Here is a 13,732-nt window from a genome sequence, read left to right as displayed (position 1 = left end):
GAGGGTATTTTCTGGTGTAGGTAAAACACGATGCATTGGCGGGGAATCGAACCCCGGTCTCCCGCGTGGCAGGCGAGAATTCTACCACTGAACCACCAATGCGTTACTACTCATTTCCAAAATTTCCGAGTGACAGTGTATCACGTCCCGGTGTGTTAGTAGCCTTAACGGCATTTCAGACGTGTGATATTGAGATTTTCAAAATCTCCCAACAGGCAGGCGCTGTGGCTTAGCGGTTAAAGCGCCTGTCTAGTAAACAGGAGATCCCCGGTTCAAATCCGGGCAGTGCCTTTAGCAGTAATGTTGTGCTTTCTGGTTGGCCTTGTGGCAATGGCCAGCGGTTTGTCAGGCTGCGATGGCCGAGTGGTTAAGGCGTTTGACTAGAAATCAAATGGGATCTTCCCGCGTAGGTTCGAATCCTACTCGCAGCGGACGCAAAATGGTGTTTTTGACACGAACAGAAAGACAGAGCTAGTTCAAATTGTCAGAAAAAGCATGACATCTAAATTACTTAGTGGTGCGAACGTGTCCCGCATGGTCTAGTGGTTAGGATTTCTGGTTTTCACCCAGGCGGCCCGGGTTCGATTCCCGGTGCGGGAAGTGTACATTTTTTAAGTTAAGTTGCTCTCTCACGCGTTGATGTTATATACCCTGTGCGTGGATTCCGTCCTTGGCTGGGGATATAGCTCAGTGGTAGAGCATTCGACTGCAGATCGAGAGGTCCCTGGTTCAAACCCGGGTGTCCCCTACTAGTTGGCTTTTTGTCCTCTTCGGCACCTGAGTGGTGAGCTGGTGAATTATTCTGGTTACCCAGCAATTTCTGCTGCGATGGCCGAGTGGTTAAGGCGTTAGACTTGAAATCTAATGGGATCTTCCCGCGTAGGTTCGAACCCTACTCGCAGCGAATCTTCAAACATTCTTTTTGATCTGGTCAAGTGTCTATCACAACGTACAGACCTTTGCCATGTGATAGAATTGATCATGGCCGAGATAGCTCAGTTGGGAGAGCGTCAGACTGAAGATCTGAAGGTCCCTGGTTCAATCCCGGGTCTCGGCATTTTATCACTGCCCAGCAGGGCGGTTTGAGGTGGTGAATGCAAGCAGCCGTAGCACTTTTCCTCAGCTATGTTTTTTTATTTATTTTCCTTCCTTTCTTTTTTACGGAGGGTATTTTCTGGTGTAGGTAAAACACGATGCATTGGCGGGGAATCGAACCCCGGTCTCCCGCGTGGCAGGCGAGAATTCTACCACTGAACCACCAATGCGTTACTACTCATTTCCAAAATTTCCGAGTGACAGTGTATCACGTCCCGGTGTGTTAGTAGCCTTAACGGCATTTCAGACGTGTGATATTGAGATTTTCAAAATCTCCCAACAGGCAGGCGCTGTGGCTTAGCGGTTAAAGCGCCTGTCTAGTAAACAGGAGATCCCCGGTTCAAATCCGGGCAGTGCCTTTAGCAGTAATGTTGTGCTTTCTGGTTGGCCTTGTGGCAATGGCCAGCGGTTTGTCAGGCTGCGATGGCCGAGTGGTTAAGGCGTTTGACTAGAAATCAAATGGGATCTTCCCGCGTAGGTTCGAATCCTACTCGCAGCGGACGCAAAATGGTGTTTTTGACACGAACAGAAAGACAGAGCTAGTTCAAATTGTCAGAAAAAGCATGACATCTAAATTACTTAGTGGTGCGAACGTGTCCCGCATGGTCTAGTGGTTAGGATTTCTGGTTTTCACCCAGGCGGCCCGGGTTCGATTCCCGGTGCGGGAAGTGTACATTTTTTAAGTTAAGTTGCTCTCTCACGCGTTGATGTTATATACCCTGTGCGTGGATTCCGTCCTTGGCTGGGGATATAGCTCAGTGGTAGAGCATTCGACTGCAGATCGAGAGGTCCCTGGTTCAAACCCGGGTGTCCCCTACTAGTTGGCTTTTTGTCCTCTTCGGCACCTGAGTGGTGAGCTGGTGAATTATTCTGGTTACCCAGCAATTTCTGCTGCGATGGCCGAGTGGTTAAGGCGTTAGACTTGAAATCTAATGGGATCTTCCCGCGTAGTTTCGAACCCTACTCGCAGCGAATCTTCAAACATTCTTTTTGATCTGGTCAAGTGTCTATCACAACGTACAGACCTTTGCCATGTGATAGAATTGATCATGGCCGAGATAGCTCAGTTGGGAGAGCGTCAGACTGAAGATCTGAAGGTCCCTGGTTCAATCCCGGGTCTCGGCATTTTATCACTGCCCAGCAGGGCGGTTTGAGGTGGTGAATGCAAGCAGCCGTAGCACTTTTCCTCAGCTATGTTTTTTTATTTATTTTCCTTCCTTTCTTTTTTACGGAGGGTATTTTCTGGTGTAGGTAAAACACGATGCATTGGCGGGGAATCGAACCCCGGTCTCCCGCGTGGCAGGCGAGAATTCTACCACTGAACCACCAATGCGTTACTACTCATTTCCAAAATTTCCGAGTGACAGTGTATCACGTCCCGGTGTGTTAGTAGCCTTAACGGCATTTCAGACGTGTGATATTGAGATTTTCAAAATCTCCCAACAGGCAGGCGCTGTGGCTTAGCGGTTAAAGCGCCTGTCTAGTAAACAGGAGATCCCCGGTTCAAATCCGGGCAGTGCCTTTAGCAGTAATGTTGTGCTTTCTGGTCGGCCTTGTGGCAATGGCCAGCGGTTTGTCAGGCTGCGATGGCCGAGTGGTTAAGGCGTTTGACTAGAAATCAAATGGGATCTTCCCGCGTAGGTTCGAATCCTACTCGCAGCGGACGCAAAATGGTGTTTTTGACACGAACAGAAAGACAGAGCTAGTTCAAATTGTCAGAAAAAGCATGACATCTAAATTACTTAGTGGTGCGAACGTGTCCCGCATGGTCTAGTGGTTAGGATTTCTGGTTTTCACCCAGGCGGCCCGGGTTCGATTCCCGGTGCGGGAAGTGTACATTTTTTAAGTTAAGTTGCTCTCTCACGCGTTGATGTTATATACCCTGTGCGTGGATTCCGTCCTTGGCTGGGGATATAGCTCAGTGGTAGAGCATTCGACTGCAGATCGAGAGGTCCCTGGTTCAAACCCGGGTGTCCCCTACTAGTTGGCTTTTTGTCCTCTTCGGCACCTGAGTGGTGAGCTGGTGAATTATTCTGGTTACCCAGCAATTTCTGCTGCGATGGCCGAGTGGTTAAGGCGTTAGACTTGAAATCTAATGGGATCTTCCCGCGTAGGTTCGAACCCTACTCGCAGCGAATCTTCAAACATTCTTTTTGATCTGGTCAAGTGTCTATCACAACGTACAGACCTTTGCCATGTGATAGAATTGATCATGGCCGAGATAGCTCAGTTGGGAGAGCGTCAGACTGAAGATCTGAAGGTCCCTGGTTCAATCCCGGGTCTCGGCATTTTATCACTGCCCAGCAGGGCGGTTTGAGGTGGTGAATGCAAGCAGCCGTAGCACTTTTCCTCAGCTATGTTTTTTTATTTATTTTCCTTCCTTTCTTTTTTACGGAGGGTATTTTCTGGTGTAGGTAAAACACGATGCATTGGCGGGGAATCGAACCCCGGTCTCCCGCGTGGCAGGCGAGAATTCTACCACTGAACCACCAATGCGTTACTACTCATTTCCAAAATTTCCGAGTGACAGTGTATCACGTCCCGGTGTGTTAGTAGCCTTAACGGCATTTCAGACGTGTGATATTGAGATTTTCAAAATCTCCCAACAGGCAGGCGCTGTGGCTTAGCGGTTAAAGCGCCTGTCTAGTAAACAGGAGATCCCCGGTTCAAATCCGGGCAGTGCCTTTAGCAGTAATGTTGTGCTTTCTGGTTGGCCTTGTGGCAATGGCCAGCGGTTTGTCAGGCTGCGATGGCCGAGTGGTTAAGGCGTTTGACTAGAAATCAAATGGGATCTTCCCGCGTAGGTTCGAATCCTACTCGCAGCGGACGCAAAATGGTGTTTTTGACACGAACAGAAAGACAGAGCTAGTTCAAATTGTCAGAAAAAGCATGACATCTAAATTACTTAGTGGTGCGAACGTGTCCCGCATGGTCTAGTGGTTAGGATTTCTGGTTTTCACCCAGGCGGCCCGGGTTCGATTCCCGGTGCGGGAAGTGTACATTTTTTAAGTTAAGTTGCTCTCTCACGCGTTGATGTTATATACCCTGTGCGTGGATTCCGTCCTTGGCTGGGGATATAGCTCAGTGGTAGAGCATTCGACTGCAGATCGAGAGGTCCCTGGTTCAAACCCGGGTGTCCCCTACTAGTTGGCTTTTTGTCCTCTTCGGCACCTGAGTGGTGAGCTGGTGAATTATTCTGGTTACCCAGCAATTTCTGCTGCGATGGCCGAGTGGTTAAGGCGTTAGACTTGAAATCTAATGGGATCTTCCCGCGTAGGTTCGAACCCTACTCGCAGCGAATCTTCAAACATTCTTTTTGATCTGGTCAAGTGTCTATCACAACGTACAGACCTTTGCCATGTGATAGAATTGATCATGGCCGAGATAGCTCAGTTGGGAGAGCGTCAGACTGAAGATCTGAAGGTCCCTGGTTCAATCCCGGGTCTCGGCATTTTATCACTGCCCAGCAGGGCGGTTTGAGGTGGTGAATGCAAGCAGCCGTAGCACTTTTCCTCAGCTATGTTTTTTTATTTATTTTCCTTCCTTTCTTTTTTACGGAGGGTATTTTCTGGTGTAGGTAAAACACGATGCATTGGCGGGGAATCGAACCCCGGTCTCCCGCGTGGCAGGCGAGAATTCTACCACTGAACCACCAATGCGTTACTACTCATTTCCAAAATTTCCGAGTGACAGTGTATCACGTCCCGGTGTGTTAGTAGCCTTAACGGCATTTCAGACGTGTGATATTGAGATTTTCAAAATCTCCCAACAGGCAGGCGCTGTGGCTTAGCGGTTAAAGCGCCTGTCTAGTAAACAGGAGATCCCCGGTTCAAATCCGGGCAGTGCCTTTAGCAGTAATGTTGTGCTTTCTGGTTGGCCTTGTGGCAATGGCCAGCGGTTTGTCAGGCTGCGATGGCCGAGTGGTTAAGGCGTTTGACTAGAAATCAAATGGGATCTTCCCGCGTAGGTTCGAATCCTACTCGCAGCGGACGCAAAATGGTGTTTTTGACACGAACAGAAAGACAGAGCTAGTTCAAATTGTCAGAAAAAGCATGACATCTAAATTACTTAGTGGTGCGAACGTGTCCCGCATGGTCTAGTGGTTAGGATTTCTGGTTTTCACCCAGGCGGCCCGGGTTCGATTCCCGGTGCGGGAAGTGTACATTTTTTAAGTTAAGTTTCTCTCTCACGCGTTGATGTTATATACCCTGTGCGTGGATTCCGTCCTTGGCTGGGGATATAGCTCAGTGGTAGAGCATTCGACTGCAGATCGAGAGGTCCCTGGTTCAAACCCGGGTGTCCCCTACTAGTTGGCTTTTTGTCCTCTTCGGCACCTGAGTGGTGAGCTGGTGAATTATTCTGGTTACCCAGCAATTTCTGCTGCGATGGCCGAGTGGTTAAGGCGTTAGACTTGAAATCTAATGGGATCTTCCCGCGTAGGTTCGAACCCTACTCGCAGCGAATCTTCAAACATTCTTTTTGATCTGGTCAAGTGTCTATCACAACGTACAGACCTTTGCCATGTGATAGAATTGATCATGGCCGAGATAGCTCAGTTGGGAGAGCGTCAGACTGAAGATCTGAAGGTCCCTGGTTCAATCCCGGGTCTCGGCATTTTATCACTGCCCAGCAGGGCGGTTTGAGGTGGTGAATGCAAGCAGCCGTAGCACTTTTCCTCAGCTATGTTTTTTTATTTATTTTCCTTCCTTTCTTTTTTACGGAGGGTATTTTCTGGTGTAGGTAAAACACGATGCATTGGCGGGGAATCGAACCCCGGTCTCCCGCGTGGCAGGCGAGAATTCTACCACTGAACCACCAATGCGTTACTACTCATTTCCAAAATTTCCGAGTGACAGTGTATCACGTCCCGGTGTGTTAGTAGCCTTAACGGCATTTCAGACGTGTGATATTGAGATTTTCAAAATCTCCCAACAGGCAGGCGCTGTGGCTTAGCGGTTAAAGCGCCTGTCTAGTAAACAGGAGATCCCCGGTTCAAATCCGGGCAGTGCCTTTAGCAGTAATGTTGTGCTTTCTGGTTGGCCTTGTGGCAATGGCCAACGGTTTGTCAGGCTGCGATGGCCGAGTGGTTAAGGCGTTTGACTAGAAATCAAATGGGATCTTCCCGCGTAGGTTCGAATCCTACTCGCAGCGGACGCAAAATGGTGTTTTTGACACGAACAGAAAGACAGAGCTAGTTCAAATTGTCAGAAAAAGCATGACATCTAAATTACTTAGTGGTGCGAACGTGTCCCGCATGGTCTAGTGGTTAGGATTTCTGGTTTTCACCCAGGCGGCCCGGGTTCGATTCCCGGTGCGGGAAGTGTACATTTTTTAAGTTAAGTTGCTCTCTCACGCGTTGATGTTATATACCCTGTGCGTGGATTCCGTCCTTGGCTGGGGATATAGCTCAGTGGTAGAGCATTCGACTGCAGATCGAGAGGTCCCTGGTTCAAACCCGGGTGTCCCCTACTAGTTGGCTTTTTGTCCTCTTCGGCACCTGAGTGGTGAGCTGGTGAATTATTCTGGTTACCCAGCAATTTCTGCTGCGATGGCCGAGTGGTTAAGGCGTTAGACTTGAAATCTAATGGGATCTTCCCGCGTAGGTTCGAACCCTACTCGCAGCGAATCTTCAAACATTCTTTTTGATCTGGTCAAGTGTCTATCACAACGTACAGACCTTTGCCATGTGATAGAATTGATCATGGCCGAGATAGCTCAGTTGGGAGAGCGTCAGACTGAAGATCTGAAGGTCCCTGGTTCAATCCCGGGTCTCGGCATTTTATCACTGCCCAGCAGGGCGGTTTGAGGTGGTGAATGCAAGCAGCCGTAGCACTTTTCCTCAGCTATGTTTTTTTATTTATTTTCCTTCCTTTCTTTTTTACGGAGGGTATTTTCTGGTGTAGGTAAAACACGATGCATTGGCGGGGAATCGAACCCCGGTCTCCCGCGTGGCAGGCGAGAATTCTACCACTGAACCACCAATGCGTTACTACTCATTTCCAAAATTTCCGAGTGACAGTGTATCACGTCCCGGTGTGTTAGTAGCCTTAACGGCATTTCAGACGTGTGATATTGAGATTTTCAAAATCTCCCAACAGGCAGGCGCTGTGGCTTAGCGGTTAAAGCGCCTGTCTAGTAAACAGGAGATCCCCGGTTCAAATCCGGGCAGTGCCTTTAGCAGTAATGTTGTGCTTTCTGGTCGGCCTTGTGGCAATGGCCAGCGGTTTGTCAGGCTGCGATGGCCGAGTGGTTAAGGCGTTTGACTAGAAATCAAATGGGATCTTCCCGCGTAGGTTCGAATCCTACTCGCAGCGGACGCAAAATGGTGTTTTTGACACGAACAGAAAGACAGAGCTAGTTCAAATTGTCAGAAAAAGCATGACATCTAAATTACTTAGTGGTGCGAACGTGTCCCGCATGGTCTAGTGGTTAGGATTTCTGGTTTTCACCCAGGCGGCCCGGGTTCGATTCCCGGTGCGGGAAGTGTACATTTTTTAAGTTAAGTTGCTCTCTCACGCGTTGATGTTATATACCCTGTGCGTGGATTCCGTCCTTGGCTGGGGATATAGCTCAGTGGTAGAGCATTCGACTGCAGATCGAGAGGTCCTTGGTTCAAACCCGGGTGTCCCCTACTAGTTGGCTTTTTGTCCTCTTCGGCACCTGAGTGGTGAGCTGGTGAATTATTCTGGTTACCCAGCAATTTCTGCTGCGATGGCCGAGTGGTTAAGGCGTTAGACTTGAAATCTAATGGGATCTTCCCGCGTAGGTTCGAACCCTACTCGCAGCGAATCTTCAAACATTCTTTTTGATCTGGTCAAGTGTCTATCACAACGTACAGACCTTTGCCATGTGATAGAATTGATCATGGCCGAGATAGCTCAGTTGGGAGAGCGTCAGACTGAAGATCTGAAGGTCCCTGGTTCAATCCCGGGTGTCGGCATTTTATCACTGCCCAGCAGGGCGGTTTGAGGTGGTGAATGCAAGCAGCCGTAGCACTTTTCCTCAGCTATGTTTTTTTATTTATTTCCCTTCCTTTCTTTTTTACGGAGGGTATTTTCTGGTGTAGGTAAAACACGATGCATTGGCGGGGAATCGAACCCCGGTCTCCCGCGTGGCAGGCGAGAATTCTACCACTGAACCACCAATGCGTTACTACTCATTTCCAAAATTTCCGAGTGACAGTGTATCACGTCCCGGTGTGTTAGTAGCCTTAACGGCATTTCAGACGTGTGATATTGAGATTTTCAAAATCTCCCAACAGGCAGGCGCTGTGGCTTAGCGGTTAAAGCGCCTGTCTAGTAAACAGGAGATCCCCGGTTCAAATCCGGGCAGTGCCTTTAGCAGTAATGTTGTGCTTTCTGGTCGGCCTTGTGGCAATGGCCAGCGGTTTGTCAGGCTGCGATGGCCGAGTGGTTAAGGCGTTTGACTAGAAATCAAATGGGATCTTCCCGCGTAGGTTCGAATCCTACTCGCAGCGGACGCAAAATGGTGTTTTTGACACGAACAGAAAGACAGAGCTAGTTCAAATTGTCAGAAAAAGCATGACATCTAAATTACTTAGTGGTGCGAACGTGTCCCGCATGGTCTAGTGGTTAGGATTTCTGGTTTTCACCCAGGCGGCCCGGGTTCGATTCCCGGTGCGGGAAGTGTACATTTTTTAAGTTAAGTTGCTCTCTCACGCGTTGATGTTATATACCCTGTGCGTGGATTCCGTCCTTGGCTGGGGATATAGCTCAGTGGTAGAGCATTCGACTGCAGATCGAGAGGTCCCTGGTTCAAACCCGGGTGTCCCCTACTAGTTGGCTTTTTGTCCTCTTCGGCACCTGAGTGGTGAGCTGGTGAATTATTCTGGTTACCCAGCAATTTCTGCTGCGATGGCCGAGTGGTTAAGGCGTTAGACTTGAAATCTAATGGGATCTTCCCGCGTAGGTTCGAACCCTACTCGCAGCGAATCTTCAAACATTCTTTTTGATCTGGTCAAGTGTCTATCACAACGTACAGACCTTTGCCATGTGATAGAATTGATCATGGCCGAGATAGCTCAGTTGGGAGAGCGTCAGACTGAAGATCTGAAGGTCCCTGGTTCAATCCCGGGTCTCGGCATTTTATCACTGCCCAGCAGGGCGGTTTGAGGTGGTGAATGCAAGCAGCCGTAGCACTTTTCCTCAGCTATGTTTTTTTATTTATTTTCCTTCCTTTCTTTTTTACGGAGGGTATTTTCTGGTGTAGGTAAAACACGATGCATTGGCGGGGAATCGAACCCCGGTCTCCCGCGTGGCAGGCGAGAATTCTACCACTGAACCACCAATGCGTTACTACTCATTTCCAAAATTTCCGAGTGACAGTGTATCACGTCCCGGTGTGTTAGTAGCCTTAACGGCATTTCAGACGTGTGATATTGAGATTTTCAAAATCTCCCAACAGGCAGGCGCTGTGGCTTAGCGGTTAAAGCGCCTGTCTAGTAAACAGGAGATCCCCGGTTCAAATCCGGGCAGTGCCTTTAGCAGTAATGTTGTGCTTTCTGGTCGGCCTTGTGGCAATGGCCAGCGGTTTGTCAGGCTGCGATGGCCGAGTGGTTAAGGCGTTTGACTAGAAATCAAATGGGATCTTCCCGCGTAGGTTCGAATCCTACTCGCAGCGGACGCAAAATGGTGTTTTTGACACGAACAGAAAGACAGAGCTAGTTCAAATTGTCAGAAAAAGCATGACATCTAAATTACTTAGTGGTGCGAACGTGTCCCGCATGGTCTAGTGGTTAGGATTTCTGGTTTTCACCCAGGCGGCCCGGGTTCGATTCCCGGTGCGGGAAGTGTACATTTTTTAAGTTAAGTTGCTCTCTCACGCGTTGATGTTATATACCCTGTGCGTGGATTCCGTCCTTGGCTGGGGATATAGCTCAGTGGTAGAGCATTCGACTGCAGATCGAGAGGTCCTTGGTTCAAACCCGGGTGTCCCCTACTAGTTGGCTTTTTGTCCTCTTCGGCACCTGAGTGGTGAGCTGGTGAATTATTCTGGTTACCCAGCAATTTCTGCTGCGATGGCCGAGTGGTTAAGGCGTTAGACTTGAAATCTAATGGGATCTTCCCGCGTAGGTTCGAACCCTACTCGCAGCGAATCTTCAAACATTCTTTTTGATCTGGTCAAGTGTCTATCACAACGTACAGACCTTTGCCATGTGATAGAATTGATCATGGCCGAGATAGCTCAGTTGGGAGAGCGTCAGACTGAAGATCTGAAGGTCCCTGGTTCAATCCCGGGTGTCGGCATTTTATCACTGCCCAGCAGGGCGGTTTGAGGTGGTGAATGCAAGCAGCCGTAGCACTTTTCCTCAGCTATGTTTTTTTATTTATTTCCCTTCCTTTCTTTTTTACGGAGGGTATTTTCTGGTGTAGGTAAAACACGATGCATTGGCGGGGAATCGAACCCCGGTCTCCCGCGTGGCAGGCGAGAATTCTACCACTGAACCACCAATGCGTTACTACTCATTTCCAAAATTTCCGAGTGACAGTGTATCACGTCCCGGTGTGTTAGTAGCCTTAACGGCATTTCAGACGTGTGATATTGAGATTTTCAAAATCTCCCAACAGGCAGGCGCTGTGGCTTAGCGGTTAAAGCGCCTGTCTAGTAAACAGGAGATCCCCGGTTCAAATCCGGGCAGTGCCTTTAGCAGTAATGTTGTGCTTTCTGGTCGGCCTTGTGGCAATGGCCAGCGGTTTGTCAGGCTGCGATGGCCGAGTGGTTAAGGCGTTTGACTAGAAATCAAATGGGATCTTCCCGCGTAGGTTCGAATCCTACTCGCAGCGGACGCAAAATGGTGTTTTTGACACGAACAGAAAGACAGAGCTAGTTCAAATTGTCAGAAAAAGCATGACATCTAAATTACTTAGTGGTGCGAACGTGTCCCGCATGGTCTAGTGGTTAGGATTTCTGGTTTTCACCCAGGCGGCCCGGGTTCGATTCCCGGTGCGGGAAGTGTACATTTTTTAAGTTAAGTTGCTCTCTCACGCGTTGATGTTATATACCCTGTGCGTGGATTCCGTCCTTGGCTGGGGATATAGCTCAGTGGTAGAGCATTCGACTGCAGATCGAGAGGTCCCTGGTTCAAACCCGGGTGTCCCCTACTAGTTGGCTTTTTGTCCTCTTCGGCACCTGAGTGGTGAGCTGGTGAATTATTCTGGTTACCCAGCAATTTCTGCTGCGATGGCCGAGTGGTTAAGGCGTTAGACTTGAAATCTAATGGGATCTTCCCGCGTAGGTTCGAACCCTACTCGCAGCGAATCTTCAAACATTCTTTTTGATCTGGTCAAGTGTCTATCACAACGTACAGACCTTTGCCATGTGATAGAATTGATCATGGCCGAGATAGCTCAGTTGGGAGAGCGTCAGACTGAAGATCTGAAGGTCCCTGGTTCAATCCCGGGTCTCGGCATTTTATCACTGCCCAGCAGGGCGGTTTGAGGTGGTGAATGCAAGCAGCCGTAGCACTTTTCCTCAGCTATGTTTTTTTATTTATTTTCCTTCCTTTCTTTTTTACGGAGGGTATTTTCTGGTGTAGGTAAAACACGATGCATTGGCGGGGAATCGAACCCCGGTCTCCCGCGTGGCAGGCGAGAATTCTACCACTGAACCACCAATGCGTTACTACTCATTTCCAAAATTTCCGAGTGACAGTGTATCACGTCCCGGTGTGTTAGTAGCCTTAACGGCATTTCAGACGTGTGATATTGAGATTTTCAAAATCTCCCAACAGGCAGGCGCTGTGGCTTAGCGGTTAAAGCGCCTGTCTAGTAAACAGGAGATCCCCGGTTCAAATCCGGGCAGTGCCTTTAGCAGTAATGTTGTGCTTTCTGGTCGGCCTTGTGGCAATGGCCAGCGGTTTGTCAGGCTGCGATGGCCGAGTGGTTAAGGCGTTTGACTAGAAATCAAATGGGATCTTCCCGCGTAGGTTCGAATCCTACTCGCAGCGGACGCAAAATGGTGTTTTTGACACGAACAGAAAGACAGAGCTAGTTCAAATTGTCAGAAAAAGCATGACATCTAAATTACTTAGTGGTGCGAACGTGTCCCGCATGGTCTAGTGGTTAGGATTTCTGGTTTTCACCCAGGCGGCCCGGGTTCGATTCCCGGTGCGGGAAGTGTACATTTTTTAAGTTAAGTTGCTCTCTCACGCGTTGATGTTATATACCCTGTGCGTGGATTCCGTCCTTGGCTGGGGATATAGCTCAGTGGTAGAGCATTCGACTGCAGATCGAGAGGTCCCTGGTTCAAACCCGGGTGTCCCCTACTAGTTGGCTTTTTGTCCTCTTCGGCACCTGAGTGGTGAGCTGGTGAATTATTCTGGTTACCCAGCAATTTCTGCTGCGATGGCCGAGTGGTTAAGGCGTTAGACTTGAAATCTAATGGGATCTTCCCGCGTAGGTTCGAACCCTACTCGCAGCGAATCTTCAAACATTCTTTTTGATCTGGTCAAGTGTCTATCACAACGTACAGACCTTTGCCATGTGATAGAATTGATCATGGCCGAGATAGCTCAGTTGGGAGAGCGTCAGACTGAAGATCTGAAGGTCCCTGGTTCAATCCCGGGTCTCGGCATTTTATCACTGCCCAGCAGGGCGGTTTGAGGTGGTGAATGCAAGCAGCCGTAGCACTTTTCCTCAGCTATGTTTTTTTATTTATTTTCCTTCCTTTCTTTTTTACGGAGGGTATTTTCTGGTGTAGGTAAAACACGATGCATTGGCGGGTAATCGAACCCCGGTCTCCCGCGTGGCAGGCGAGAATTCTACCACTGAACCACCAATGCGTTACTACTCATTTCCAAAATTTCCGAGTGACAGTGTATCACGTCCCGGTGTGTTAGTAGCCTTAACGGCATTTCAGACGTGTGATATTGAGATTTTCAAAATCTCCCAACAGGCAGGCGCTGTGGCTTAGCGGTTAAAGCGCCTGTCTAGTAAACAGGAGATCCCCGGTTCAAATCCGGGCAGTGCCTTTAGCAGTAATGTTGTGCTTTCTGGTCGGCCTTGTGGCAATGGCCAGCGGTTTGTCAGGCTGCGATGGCCGAGTGGTTAAGGCGTTTGACTAGAAATCAAATGGGATCTTCCCGCGTAGGTTCGAATCCTACTCGCAGCGGACGCAAAATGGTGTTTTTGACACGAACAGAAAGACAGAGCTAGTTCAAATTGTCAGAAAAAGCATGACATCTAAATTACTTAGTGGTGCGAACGTGTCCCGCATGGTCTAGTGGTTAGGATTTCTGGTTTTCACCCAGGCGGCCCGGGTTCGATTCCCGGTGCGGGAAGTGTACATTTTTTAAGTTAAGTTGCTCTCTCACGCGTTGATGTTATATACCCTGTGCGTGGATTCCGTCCTTGGCTGGGGATATAGCTCAGTGGTAGAGCATTCGACTGCAGATCGAGAGGTCCCTGGTTCAAACCCGGGTGTCCCCTACTAGTTGGCTTTTTGTCCTCTTCGGCACCTGAGTGGTGAGCTGGTGAATTATTCTGGTTACCCAGCAATTTCTGCTGCGATGGCCGAGTGGTTAAGGCGTTAGACTTGAAATCTAATGGGATCTTCCCGCGTAGGTTCGAACCCTACTCGCAGCGAATCTTCAAACATTCTTTTTGATCTGGTCAAGTGT

General features: G+C 49.0%; 77 non-coding genes across 77 annotated transcripts; 66 read left to right on the top strand and 11 right to left on the bottom strand.

The window, feature by feature from the left end:
* Positions 1–31: 31 nt before the first annotated feature.
* Positions 32–102, bottom strand: Trnag-gcc (transfer RNA glycine (anticodon GCC)). Its single transcript has one exon. It is a non-coding gene; the product is annotated as a tRNA-Gly (tRNA).
* Positions 103–218: 116 nt separating this feature from the next.
* Positions 219–291, top strand: Trnat-agu (transfer RNA threonine (anticodon AGU)). Its single transcript has one exon. It is a non-coding gene; the product is annotated as a tRNA-Thr (tRNA).
* A 58-nt stretch (positions 292–349) lies between these two features.
* On the top strand, positions 350–431 carry Trnas-aga (transfer RNA serine (anticodon AGA)). The gene has a single exon. It is a non-coding gene; the product is annotated as a tRNA-Ser (tRNA).
* A 97-nt stretch (positions 432–528) lies between these two features.
* On the top strand, positions 529–600 carry Trnae-uuc (transfer RNA glutamic acid (anticodon UUC)). The gene has a single exon. It is a non-coding gene; the product is annotated as a tRNA-Glu (tRNA).
* Positions 601–676: 76 nt separating this feature from the next.
* On the top strand, positions 677–748 carry Trnac-gca (transfer RNA cysteine (anticodon GCA)). Its single transcript has one exon. It is a non-coding gene; the product is annotated as a tRNA-Cys (tRNA).
* Positions 749–822: 74 nt separating this feature from the next.
* Positions 823–904, top strand: Trnas-uga (transfer RNA serine (anticodon UGA)). The gene has a single exon. It is a non-coding gene; the product is annotated as a tRNA-Ser (tRNA).
* Positions 905–984: 80 nt separating this feature from the next.
* Positions 985–1,057, top strand: Trnaf-gaa (transfer RNA phenylalanine (anticodon GAA)). Its single transcript has one exon. It is a non-coding gene; the product is annotated as a tRNA-Phe (tRNA).
* Positions 1,058–1,194: 137 nt separating this feature from the next.
* On the bottom strand, positions 1,195–1,265 carry Trnag-gcc (transfer RNA glycine (anticodon GCC)). The gene has a single exon. It is a non-coding gene; the product is annotated as a tRNA-Gly (tRNA).
* A 116-nt stretch (positions 1,266–1,381) lies between these two features.
* On the top strand, positions 1,382–1,454 carry Trnat-agu (transfer RNA threonine (anticodon AGU)). Its single transcript has one exon. It is a non-coding gene; the product is annotated as a tRNA-Thr (tRNA).
* A 58-nt stretch (positions 1,455–1,512) lies between these two features.
* On the top strand, positions 1,513–1,594 carry Trnas-aga (transfer RNA serine (anticodon AGA)). Its single transcript has one exon. It is a non-coding gene; the product is annotated as a tRNA-Ser (tRNA).
* Positions 1,595–1,691: 97 nt separating this feature from the next.
* Positions 1,692–1,763, top strand: Trnae-uuc (transfer RNA glutamic acid (anticodon UUC)). The gene has a single exon. It is a non-coding gene; the product is annotated as a tRNA-Glu (tRNA).
* Positions 1,764–1,839: 76 nt separating this feature from the next.
* Trnac-gca (transfer RNA cysteine (anticodon GCA)) lies at positions 1,840–1,911 on the top strand. The gene has a single exon. It is a non-coding gene; the product is annotated as a tRNA-Cys (tRNA).
* A 236-nt stretch (positions 1,912–2,147) lies between these two features.
* Positions 2,148–2,220, top strand: Trnaf-gaa (transfer RNA phenylalanine (anticodon GAA)). The gene has a single exon. It is a non-coding gene; the product is annotated as a tRNA-Phe (tRNA).
* A 137-nt stretch (positions 2,221–2,357) lies between these two features.
* Positions 2,358–2,428, bottom strand: Trnag-gcc (transfer RNA glycine (anticodon GCC)). The gene has a single exon. It is a non-coding gene; the product is annotated as a tRNA-Gly (tRNA).
* A 116-nt stretch (positions 2,429–2,544) lies between these two features.
* Trnat-agu (transfer RNA threonine (anticodon AGU)) lies at positions 2,545–2,617 on the top strand. The gene has a single exon. It is a non-coding gene; the product is annotated as a tRNA-Thr (tRNA).
* Positions 2,618–2,675: 58 nt separating this feature from the next.
* Positions 2,676–2,757, top strand: Trnas-aga (transfer RNA serine (anticodon AGA)). The gene has a single exon. It is a non-coding gene; the product is annotated as a tRNA-Ser (tRNA).
* A 97-nt stretch (positions 2,758–2,854) lies between these two features.
* On the top strand, positions 2,855–2,926 carry Trnae-uuc (transfer RNA glutamic acid (anticodon UUC)). The gene has a single exon. It is a non-coding gene; the product is annotated as a tRNA-Glu (tRNA).
* Positions 2,927–3,002: 76 nt separating this feature from the next.
* Positions 3,003–3,074, top strand: Trnac-gca (transfer RNA cysteine (anticodon GCA)). Its single transcript has one exon. It is a non-coding gene; the product is annotated as a tRNA-Cys (tRNA).
* A 74-nt stretch (positions 3,075–3,148) lies between these two features.
* On the top strand, positions 3,149–3,230 carry Trnas-uga (transfer RNA serine (anticodon UGA)). The gene has a single exon. It is a non-coding gene; the product is annotated as a tRNA-Ser (tRNA).
* An 80-nt stretch (positions 3,231–3,310) lies between these two features.
* Trnaf-gaa (transfer RNA phenylalanine (anticodon GAA)) lies at positions 3,311–3,383 on the top strand. Its single transcript has one exon. It is a non-coding gene; the product is annotated as a tRNA-Phe (tRNA).
* A 137-nt stretch (positions 3,384–3,520) lies between these two features.
* On the bottom strand, positions 3,521–3,591 carry Trnag-gcc (transfer RNA glycine (anticodon GCC)). The gene has a single exon. It is a non-coding gene; the product is annotated as a tRNA-Gly (tRNA).
* A 116-nt stretch (positions 3,592–3,707) lies between these two features.
* Trnat-agu (transfer RNA threonine (anticodon AGU)) lies at positions 3,708–3,780 on the top strand. Its single transcript has one exon. It is a non-coding gene; the product is annotated as a tRNA-Thr (tRNA).
* A 58-nt stretch (positions 3,781–3,838) lies between these two features.
* On the top strand, positions 3,839–3,920 carry Trnas-aga (transfer RNA serine (anticodon AGA)). Its single transcript has one exon. It is a non-coding gene; the product is annotated as a tRNA-Ser (tRNA).
* A 97-nt stretch (positions 3,921–4,017) lies between these two features.
* Positions 4,018–4,089, top strand: Trnae-uuc (transfer RNA glutamic acid (anticodon UUC)). Its single transcript has one exon. It is a non-coding gene; the product is annotated as a tRNA-Glu (tRNA).
* Positions 4,090–4,165: 76 nt separating this feature from the next.
* On the top strand, positions 4,166–4,237 carry Trnac-gca (transfer RNA cysteine (anticodon GCA)). The gene has a single exon. It is a non-coding gene; the product is annotated as a tRNA-Cys (tRNA).
* A 74-nt stretch (positions 4,238–4,311) lies between these two features.
* Positions 4,312–4,393, top strand: Trnas-uga (transfer RNA serine (anticodon UGA)). The gene has a single exon. It is a non-coding gene; the product is annotated as a tRNA-Ser (tRNA).
* Positions 4,394–4,473: 80 nt separating this feature from the next.
* Positions 4,474–4,546, top strand: Trnaf-gaa (transfer RNA phenylalanine (anticodon GAA)). The gene has a single exon. It is a non-coding gene; the product is annotated as a tRNA-Phe (tRNA).
* A 137-nt stretch (positions 4,547–4,683) lies between these two features.
* Positions 4,684–4,754, bottom strand: Trnag-gcc (transfer RNA glycine (anticodon GCC)). The gene has a single exon. It is a non-coding gene; the product is annotated as a tRNA-Gly (tRNA).
* A 116-nt stretch (positions 4,755–4,870) lies between these two features.
* Positions 4,871–4,943, top strand: Trnat-agu (transfer RNA threonine (anticodon AGU)). The gene has a single exon. It is a non-coding gene; the product is annotated as a tRNA-Thr (tRNA).
* A 58-nt stretch (positions 4,944–5,001) lies between these two features.
* Trnas-aga (transfer RNA serine (anticodon AGA)) lies at positions 5,002–5,083 on the top strand. The gene has a single exon. It is a non-coding gene; the product is annotated as a tRNA-Ser (tRNA).
* Positions 5,084–5,180: 97 nt separating this feature from the next.
* Positions 5,181–5,252, top strand: Trnae-uuc (transfer RNA glutamic acid (anticodon UUC)). The gene has a single exon. It is a non-coding gene; the product is annotated as a tRNA-Glu (tRNA).
* Positions 5,253–5,328: 76 nt separating this feature from the next.
* Trnac-gca (transfer RNA cysteine (anticodon GCA)) lies at positions 5,329–5,400 on the top strand. The gene has a single exon. It is a non-coding gene; the product is annotated as a tRNA-Cys (tRNA).
* A 74-nt stretch (positions 5,401–5,474) lies between these two features.
* Positions 5,475–5,556, top strand: Trnas-uga (transfer RNA serine (anticodon UGA)). The gene has a single exon. It is a non-coding gene; the product is annotated as a tRNA-Ser (tRNA).
* Positions 5,557–5,636: 80 nt separating this feature from the next.
* Trnaf-gaa (transfer RNA phenylalanine (anticodon GAA)) lies at positions 5,637–5,709 on the top strand. The gene has a single exon. It is a non-coding gene; the product is annotated as a tRNA-Phe (tRNA).
* Positions 5,710–5,846: 137 nt separating this feature from the next.
* Trnag-gcc (transfer RNA glycine (anticodon GCC)) lies at positions 5,847–5,917 on the bottom strand. The gene has a single exon. It is a non-coding gene; the product is annotated as a tRNA-Gly (tRNA).
* A 116-nt stretch (positions 5,918–6,033) lies between these two features.
* Positions 6,034–6,106, top strand: Trnat-agu (transfer RNA threonine (anticodon AGU)). Its single transcript has one exon. It is a non-coding gene; the product is annotated as a tRNA-Thr (tRNA).
* Positions 6,107–6,164: 58 nt separating this feature from the next.
* On the top strand, positions 6,165–6,246 carry Trnas-aga (transfer RNA serine (anticodon AGA)). The gene has a single exon. It is a non-coding gene; the product is annotated as a tRNA-Ser (tRNA).
* Positions 6,247–6,343: 97 nt separating this feature from the next.
* On the top strand, positions 6,344–6,415 carry Trnae-uuc (transfer RNA glutamic acid (anticodon UUC)). Its single transcript has one exon. It is a non-coding gene; the product is annotated as a tRNA-Glu (tRNA).
* Positions 6,416–6,491: 76 nt separating this feature from the next.
* On the top strand, positions 6,492–6,563 carry Trnac-gca (transfer RNA cysteine (anticodon GCA)). The gene has a single exon. It is a non-coding gene; the product is annotated as a tRNA-Cys (tRNA).
* A 74-nt stretch (positions 6,564–6,637) lies between these two features.
* Positions 6,638–6,719, top strand: Trnas-uga (transfer RNA serine (anticodon UGA)). Its single transcript has one exon. It is a non-coding gene; the product is annotated as a tRNA-Ser (tRNA).
* Positions 6,720–6,799: 80 nt separating this feature from the next.
* On the top strand, positions 6,800–6,872 carry Trnaf-gaa (transfer RNA phenylalanine (anticodon GAA)). The gene has a single exon. It is a non-coding gene; the product is annotated as a tRNA-Phe (tRNA).
* A 137-nt stretch (positions 6,873–7,009) lies between these two features.
* Positions 7,010–7,080, bottom strand: Trnag-gcc (transfer RNA glycine (anticodon GCC)). The gene has a single exon. It is a non-coding gene; the product is annotated as a tRNA-Gly (tRNA).
* Positions 7,081–7,196: 116 nt separating this feature from the next.
* Trnat-agu (transfer RNA threonine (anticodon AGU)) lies at positions 7,197–7,269 on the top strand. The gene has a single exon. It is a non-coding gene; the product is annotated as a tRNA-Thr (tRNA).
* A 58-nt stretch (positions 7,270–7,327) lies between these two features.
* Trnas-aga (transfer RNA serine (anticodon AGA)) lies at positions 7,328–7,409 on the top strand. Its single transcript has one exon. It is a non-coding gene; the product is annotated as a tRNA-Ser (tRNA).
* A 97-nt stretch (positions 7,410–7,506) lies between these two features.
* Positions 7,507–7,578, top strand: Trnae-uuc (transfer RNA glutamic acid (anticodon UUC)). The gene has a single exon. It is a non-coding gene; the product is annotated as a tRNA-Glu (tRNA).
* A 222-nt stretch (positions 7,579–7,800) lies between these two features.
* On the top strand, positions 7,801–7,882 carry Trnas-uga (transfer RNA serine (anticodon UGA)). The gene has a single exon. It is a non-coding gene; the product is annotated as a tRNA-Ser (tRNA).
* A 290-nt stretch (positions 7,883–8,172) lies between these two features.
* Trnag-gcc (transfer RNA glycine (anticodon GCC)) lies at positions 8,173–8,243 on the bottom strand. The gene has a single exon. It is a non-coding gene; the product is annotated as a tRNA-Gly (tRNA).
* A 116-nt stretch (positions 8,244–8,359) lies between these two features.
* On the top strand, positions 8,360–8,432 carry Trnat-agu (transfer RNA threonine (anticodon AGU)). Its single transcript has one exon. It is a non-coding gene; the product is annotated as a tRNA-Thr (tRNA).
* Positions 8,433–8,490: 58 nt separating this feature from the next.
* Trnas-aga (transfer RNA serine (anticodon AGA)) lies at positions 8,491–8,572 on the top strand. Its single transcript has one exon. It is a non-coding gene; the product is annotated as a tRNA-Ser (tRNA).
* A 97-nt stretch (positions 8,573–8,669) lies between these two features.
* On the top strand, positions 8,670–8,741 carry Trnae-uuc (transfer RNA glutamic acid (anticodon UUC)). Its single transcript has one exon. It is a non-coding gene; the product is annotated as a tRNA-Glu (tRNA).
* A 76-nt stretch (positions 8,742–8,817) lies between these two features.
* On the top strand, positions 8,818–8,889 carry Trnac-gca (transfer RNA cysteine (anticodon GCA)). Its single transcript has one exon. It is a non-coding gene; the product is annotated as a tRNA-Cys (tRNA).
* Positions 8,890–8,963: 74 nt separating this feature from the next.
* On the top strand, positions 8,964–9,045 carry Trnas-uga (transfer RNA serine (anticodon UGA)). Its single transcript has one exon. It is a non-coding gene; the product is annotated as a tRNA-Ser (tRNA).
* An 80-nt stretch (positions 9,046–9,125) lies between these two features.
* On the top strand, positions 9,126–9,198 carry Trnaf-gaa (transfer RNA phenylalanine (anticodon GAA)). The gene has a single exon. It is a non-coding gene; the product is annotated as a tRNA-Phe (tRNA).
* Positions 9,199–9,335: 137 nt separating this feature from the next.
* Trnag-gcc (transfer RNA glycine (anticodon GCC)) lies at positions 9,336–9,406 on the bottom strand. The gene has a single exon. It is a non-coding gene; the product is annotated as a tRNA-Gly (tRNA).
* Positions 9,407–9,522: 116 nt separating this feature from the next.
* Positions 9,523–9,595, top strand: Trnat-agu (transfer RNA threonine (anticodon AGU)). Its single transcript has one exon. It is a non-coding gene; the product is annotated as a tRNA-Thr (tRNA).
* A 58-nt stretch (positions 9,596–9,653) lies between these two features.
* On the top strand, positions 9,654–9,735 carry Trnas-aga (transfer RNA serine (anticodon AGA)). Its single transcript has one exon. It is a non-coding gene; the product is annotated as a tRNA-Ser (tRNA).
* Positions 9,736–9,832: 97 nt separating this feature from the next.
* Trnae-uuc (transfer RNA glutamic acid (anticodon UUC)) lies at positions 9,833–9,904 on the top strand. Its single transcript has one exon. It is a non-coding gene; the product is annotated as a tRNA-Glu (tRNA).
* A 222-nt stretch (positions 9,905–10,126) lies between these two features.
* Positions 10,127–10,208, top strand: Trnas-uga (transfer RNA serine (anticodon UGA)). Its single transcript has one exon. It is a non-coding gene; the product is annotated as a tRNA-Ser (tRNA).
* A 290-nt stretch (positions 10,209–10,498) lies between these two features.
* On the bottom strand, positions 10,499–10,569 carry Trnag-gcc (transfer RNA glycine (anticodon GCC)). The gene has a single exon. It is a non-coding gene; the product is annotated as a tRNA-Gly (tRNA).
* Positions 10,570–10,685: 116 nt separating this feature from the next.
* Positions 10,686–10,758, top strand: Trnat-agu (transfer RNA threonine (anticodon AGU)). Its single transcript has one exon. It is a non-coding gene; the product is annotated as a tRNA-Thr (tRNA).
* Positions 10,759–10,816: 58 nt separating this feature from the next.
* Trnas-aga (transfer RNA serine (anticodon AGA)) lies at positions 10,817–10,898 on the top strand. Its single transcript has one exon. It is a non-coding gene; the product is annotated as a tRNA-Ser (tRNA).
* Positions 10,899–10,995: 97 nt separating this feature from the next.
* Positions 10,996–11,067, top strand: Trnae-uuc (transfer RNA glutamic acid (anticodon UUC)). Its single transcript has one exon. It is a non-coding gene; the product is annotated as a tRNA-Glu (tRNA).
* Positions 11,068–11,143: 76 nt separating this feature from the next.
* On the top strand, positions 11,144–11,215 carry Trnac-gca (transfer RNA cysteine (anticodon GCA)). Its single transcript has one exon. It is a non-coding gene; the product is annotated as a tRNA-Cys (tRNA).
* Positions 11,216–11,289: 74 nt separating this feature from the next.
* Trnas-uga (transfer RNA serine (anticodon UGA)) lies at positions 11,290–11,371 on the top strand. The gene has a single exon. It is a non-coding gene; the product is annotated as a tRNA-Ser (tRNA).
* An 80-nt stretch (positions 11,372–11,451) lies between these two features.
* Trnaf-gaa (transfer RNA phenylalanine (anticodon GAA)) lies at positions 11,452–11,524 on the top strand. Its single transcript has one exon. It is a non-coding gene; the product is annotated as a tRNA-Phe (tRNA).
* A 137-nt stretch (positions 11,525–11,661) lies between these two features.
* Positions 11,662–11,732, bottom strand: Trnag-gcc (transfer RNA glycine (anticodon GCC)). Its single transcript has one exon. It is a non-coding gene; the product is annotated as a tRNA-Gly (tRNA).
* Positions 11,733–11,848: 116 nt separating this feature from the next.
* Positions 11,849–11,921, top strand: Trnat-agu (transfer RNA threonine (anticodon AGU)). Its single transcript has one exon. It is a non-coding gene; the product is annotated as a tRNA-Thr (tRNA).
* Positions 11,922–11,979: 58 nt separating this feature from the next.
* Positions 11,980–12,061, top strand: Trnas-aga (transfer RNA serine (anticodon AGA)). Its single transcript has one exon. It is a non-coding gene; the product is annotated as a tRNA-Ser (tRNA).
* A 97-nt stretch (positions 12,062–12,158) lies between these two features.
* Trnae-uuc (transfer RNA glutamic acid (anticodon UUC)) lies at positions 12,159–12,230 on the top strand. The gene has a single exon. It is a non-coding gene; the product is annotated as a tRNA-Glu (tRNA).
* A 76-nt stretch (positions 12,231–12,306) lies between these two features.
* On the top strand, positions 12,307–12,378 carry Trnac-gca (transfer RNA cysteine (anticodon GCA)). Its single transcript has one exon. It is a non-coding gene; the product is annotated as a tRNA-Cys (tRNA).
* Positions 12,379–12,452: 74 nt separating this feature from the next.
* Trnas-uga (transfer RNA serine (anticodon UGA)) lies at positions 12,453–12,534 on the top strand. The gene has a single exon. It is a non-coding gene; the product is annotated as a tRNA-Ser (tRNA).
* An 80-nt stretch (positions 12,535–12,614) lies between these two features.
* Positions 12,615–12,687, top strand: Trnaf-gaa (transfer RNA phenylalanine (anticodon GAA)). The gene has a single exon. It is a non-coding gene; the product is annotated as a tRNA-Phe (tRNA).
* A 324-nt stretch (positions 12,688–13,011) lies between these two features.
* Positions 13,012–13,084, top strand: Trnat-agu (transfer RNA threonine (anticodon AGU)). Its single transcript has one exon. It is a non-coding gene; the product is annotated as a tRNA-Thr (tRNA).
* Positions 13,085–13,142: 58 nt separating this feature from the next.
* Trnas-aga (transfer RNA serine (anticodon AGA)) lies at positions 13,143–13,224 on the top strand. Its single transcript has one exon. It is a non-coding gene; the product is annotated as a tRNA-Ser (tRNA).
* Positions 13,225–13,321: 97 nt separating this feature from the next.
* Positions 13,322–13,393, top strand: Trnae-uuc (transfer RNA glutamic acid (anticodon UUC)). The gene has a single exon. It is a non-coding gene; the product is annotated as a tRNA-Glu (tRNA).
* Positions 13,394–13,469: 76 nt separating this feature from the next.
* Positions 13,470–13,541, top strand: Trnac-gca (transfer RNA cysteine (anticodon GCA)). Its single transcript has one exon. It is a non-coding gene; the product is annotated as a tRNA-Cys (tRNA).
* A 74-nt stretch (positions 13,542–13,615) lies between these two features.
* On the top strand, positions 13,616–13,697 carry Trnas-uga (transfer RNA serine (anticodon UGA)). The gene has a single exon. It is a non-coding gene; the product is annotated as a tRNA-Ser (tRNA).
* Positions 13,698–13,732: the final 35 nt, after the last annotated feature.

The sequence above is a fragment of the Hydractinia symbiolongicarpus genome, chromosome 2 (genome assembly GCF_029227915.1).
Source record: "Hydractinia symbiolongicarpus strain clone_291-10 chromosome 2, HSymV2.1, whole genome shotgun sequence".
Taxonomy (NCBI): domain Eukaryota; kingdom Metazoa; phylum Cnidaria; class Hydrozoa; order Anthoathecata; family Hydractiniidae; genus Hydractinia; species Hydractinia symbiolongicarpus.
Note: the sequence above shows the minus strand (reverse complement) of the source record. Positions and strands in the feature narration are given on the sequence as shown.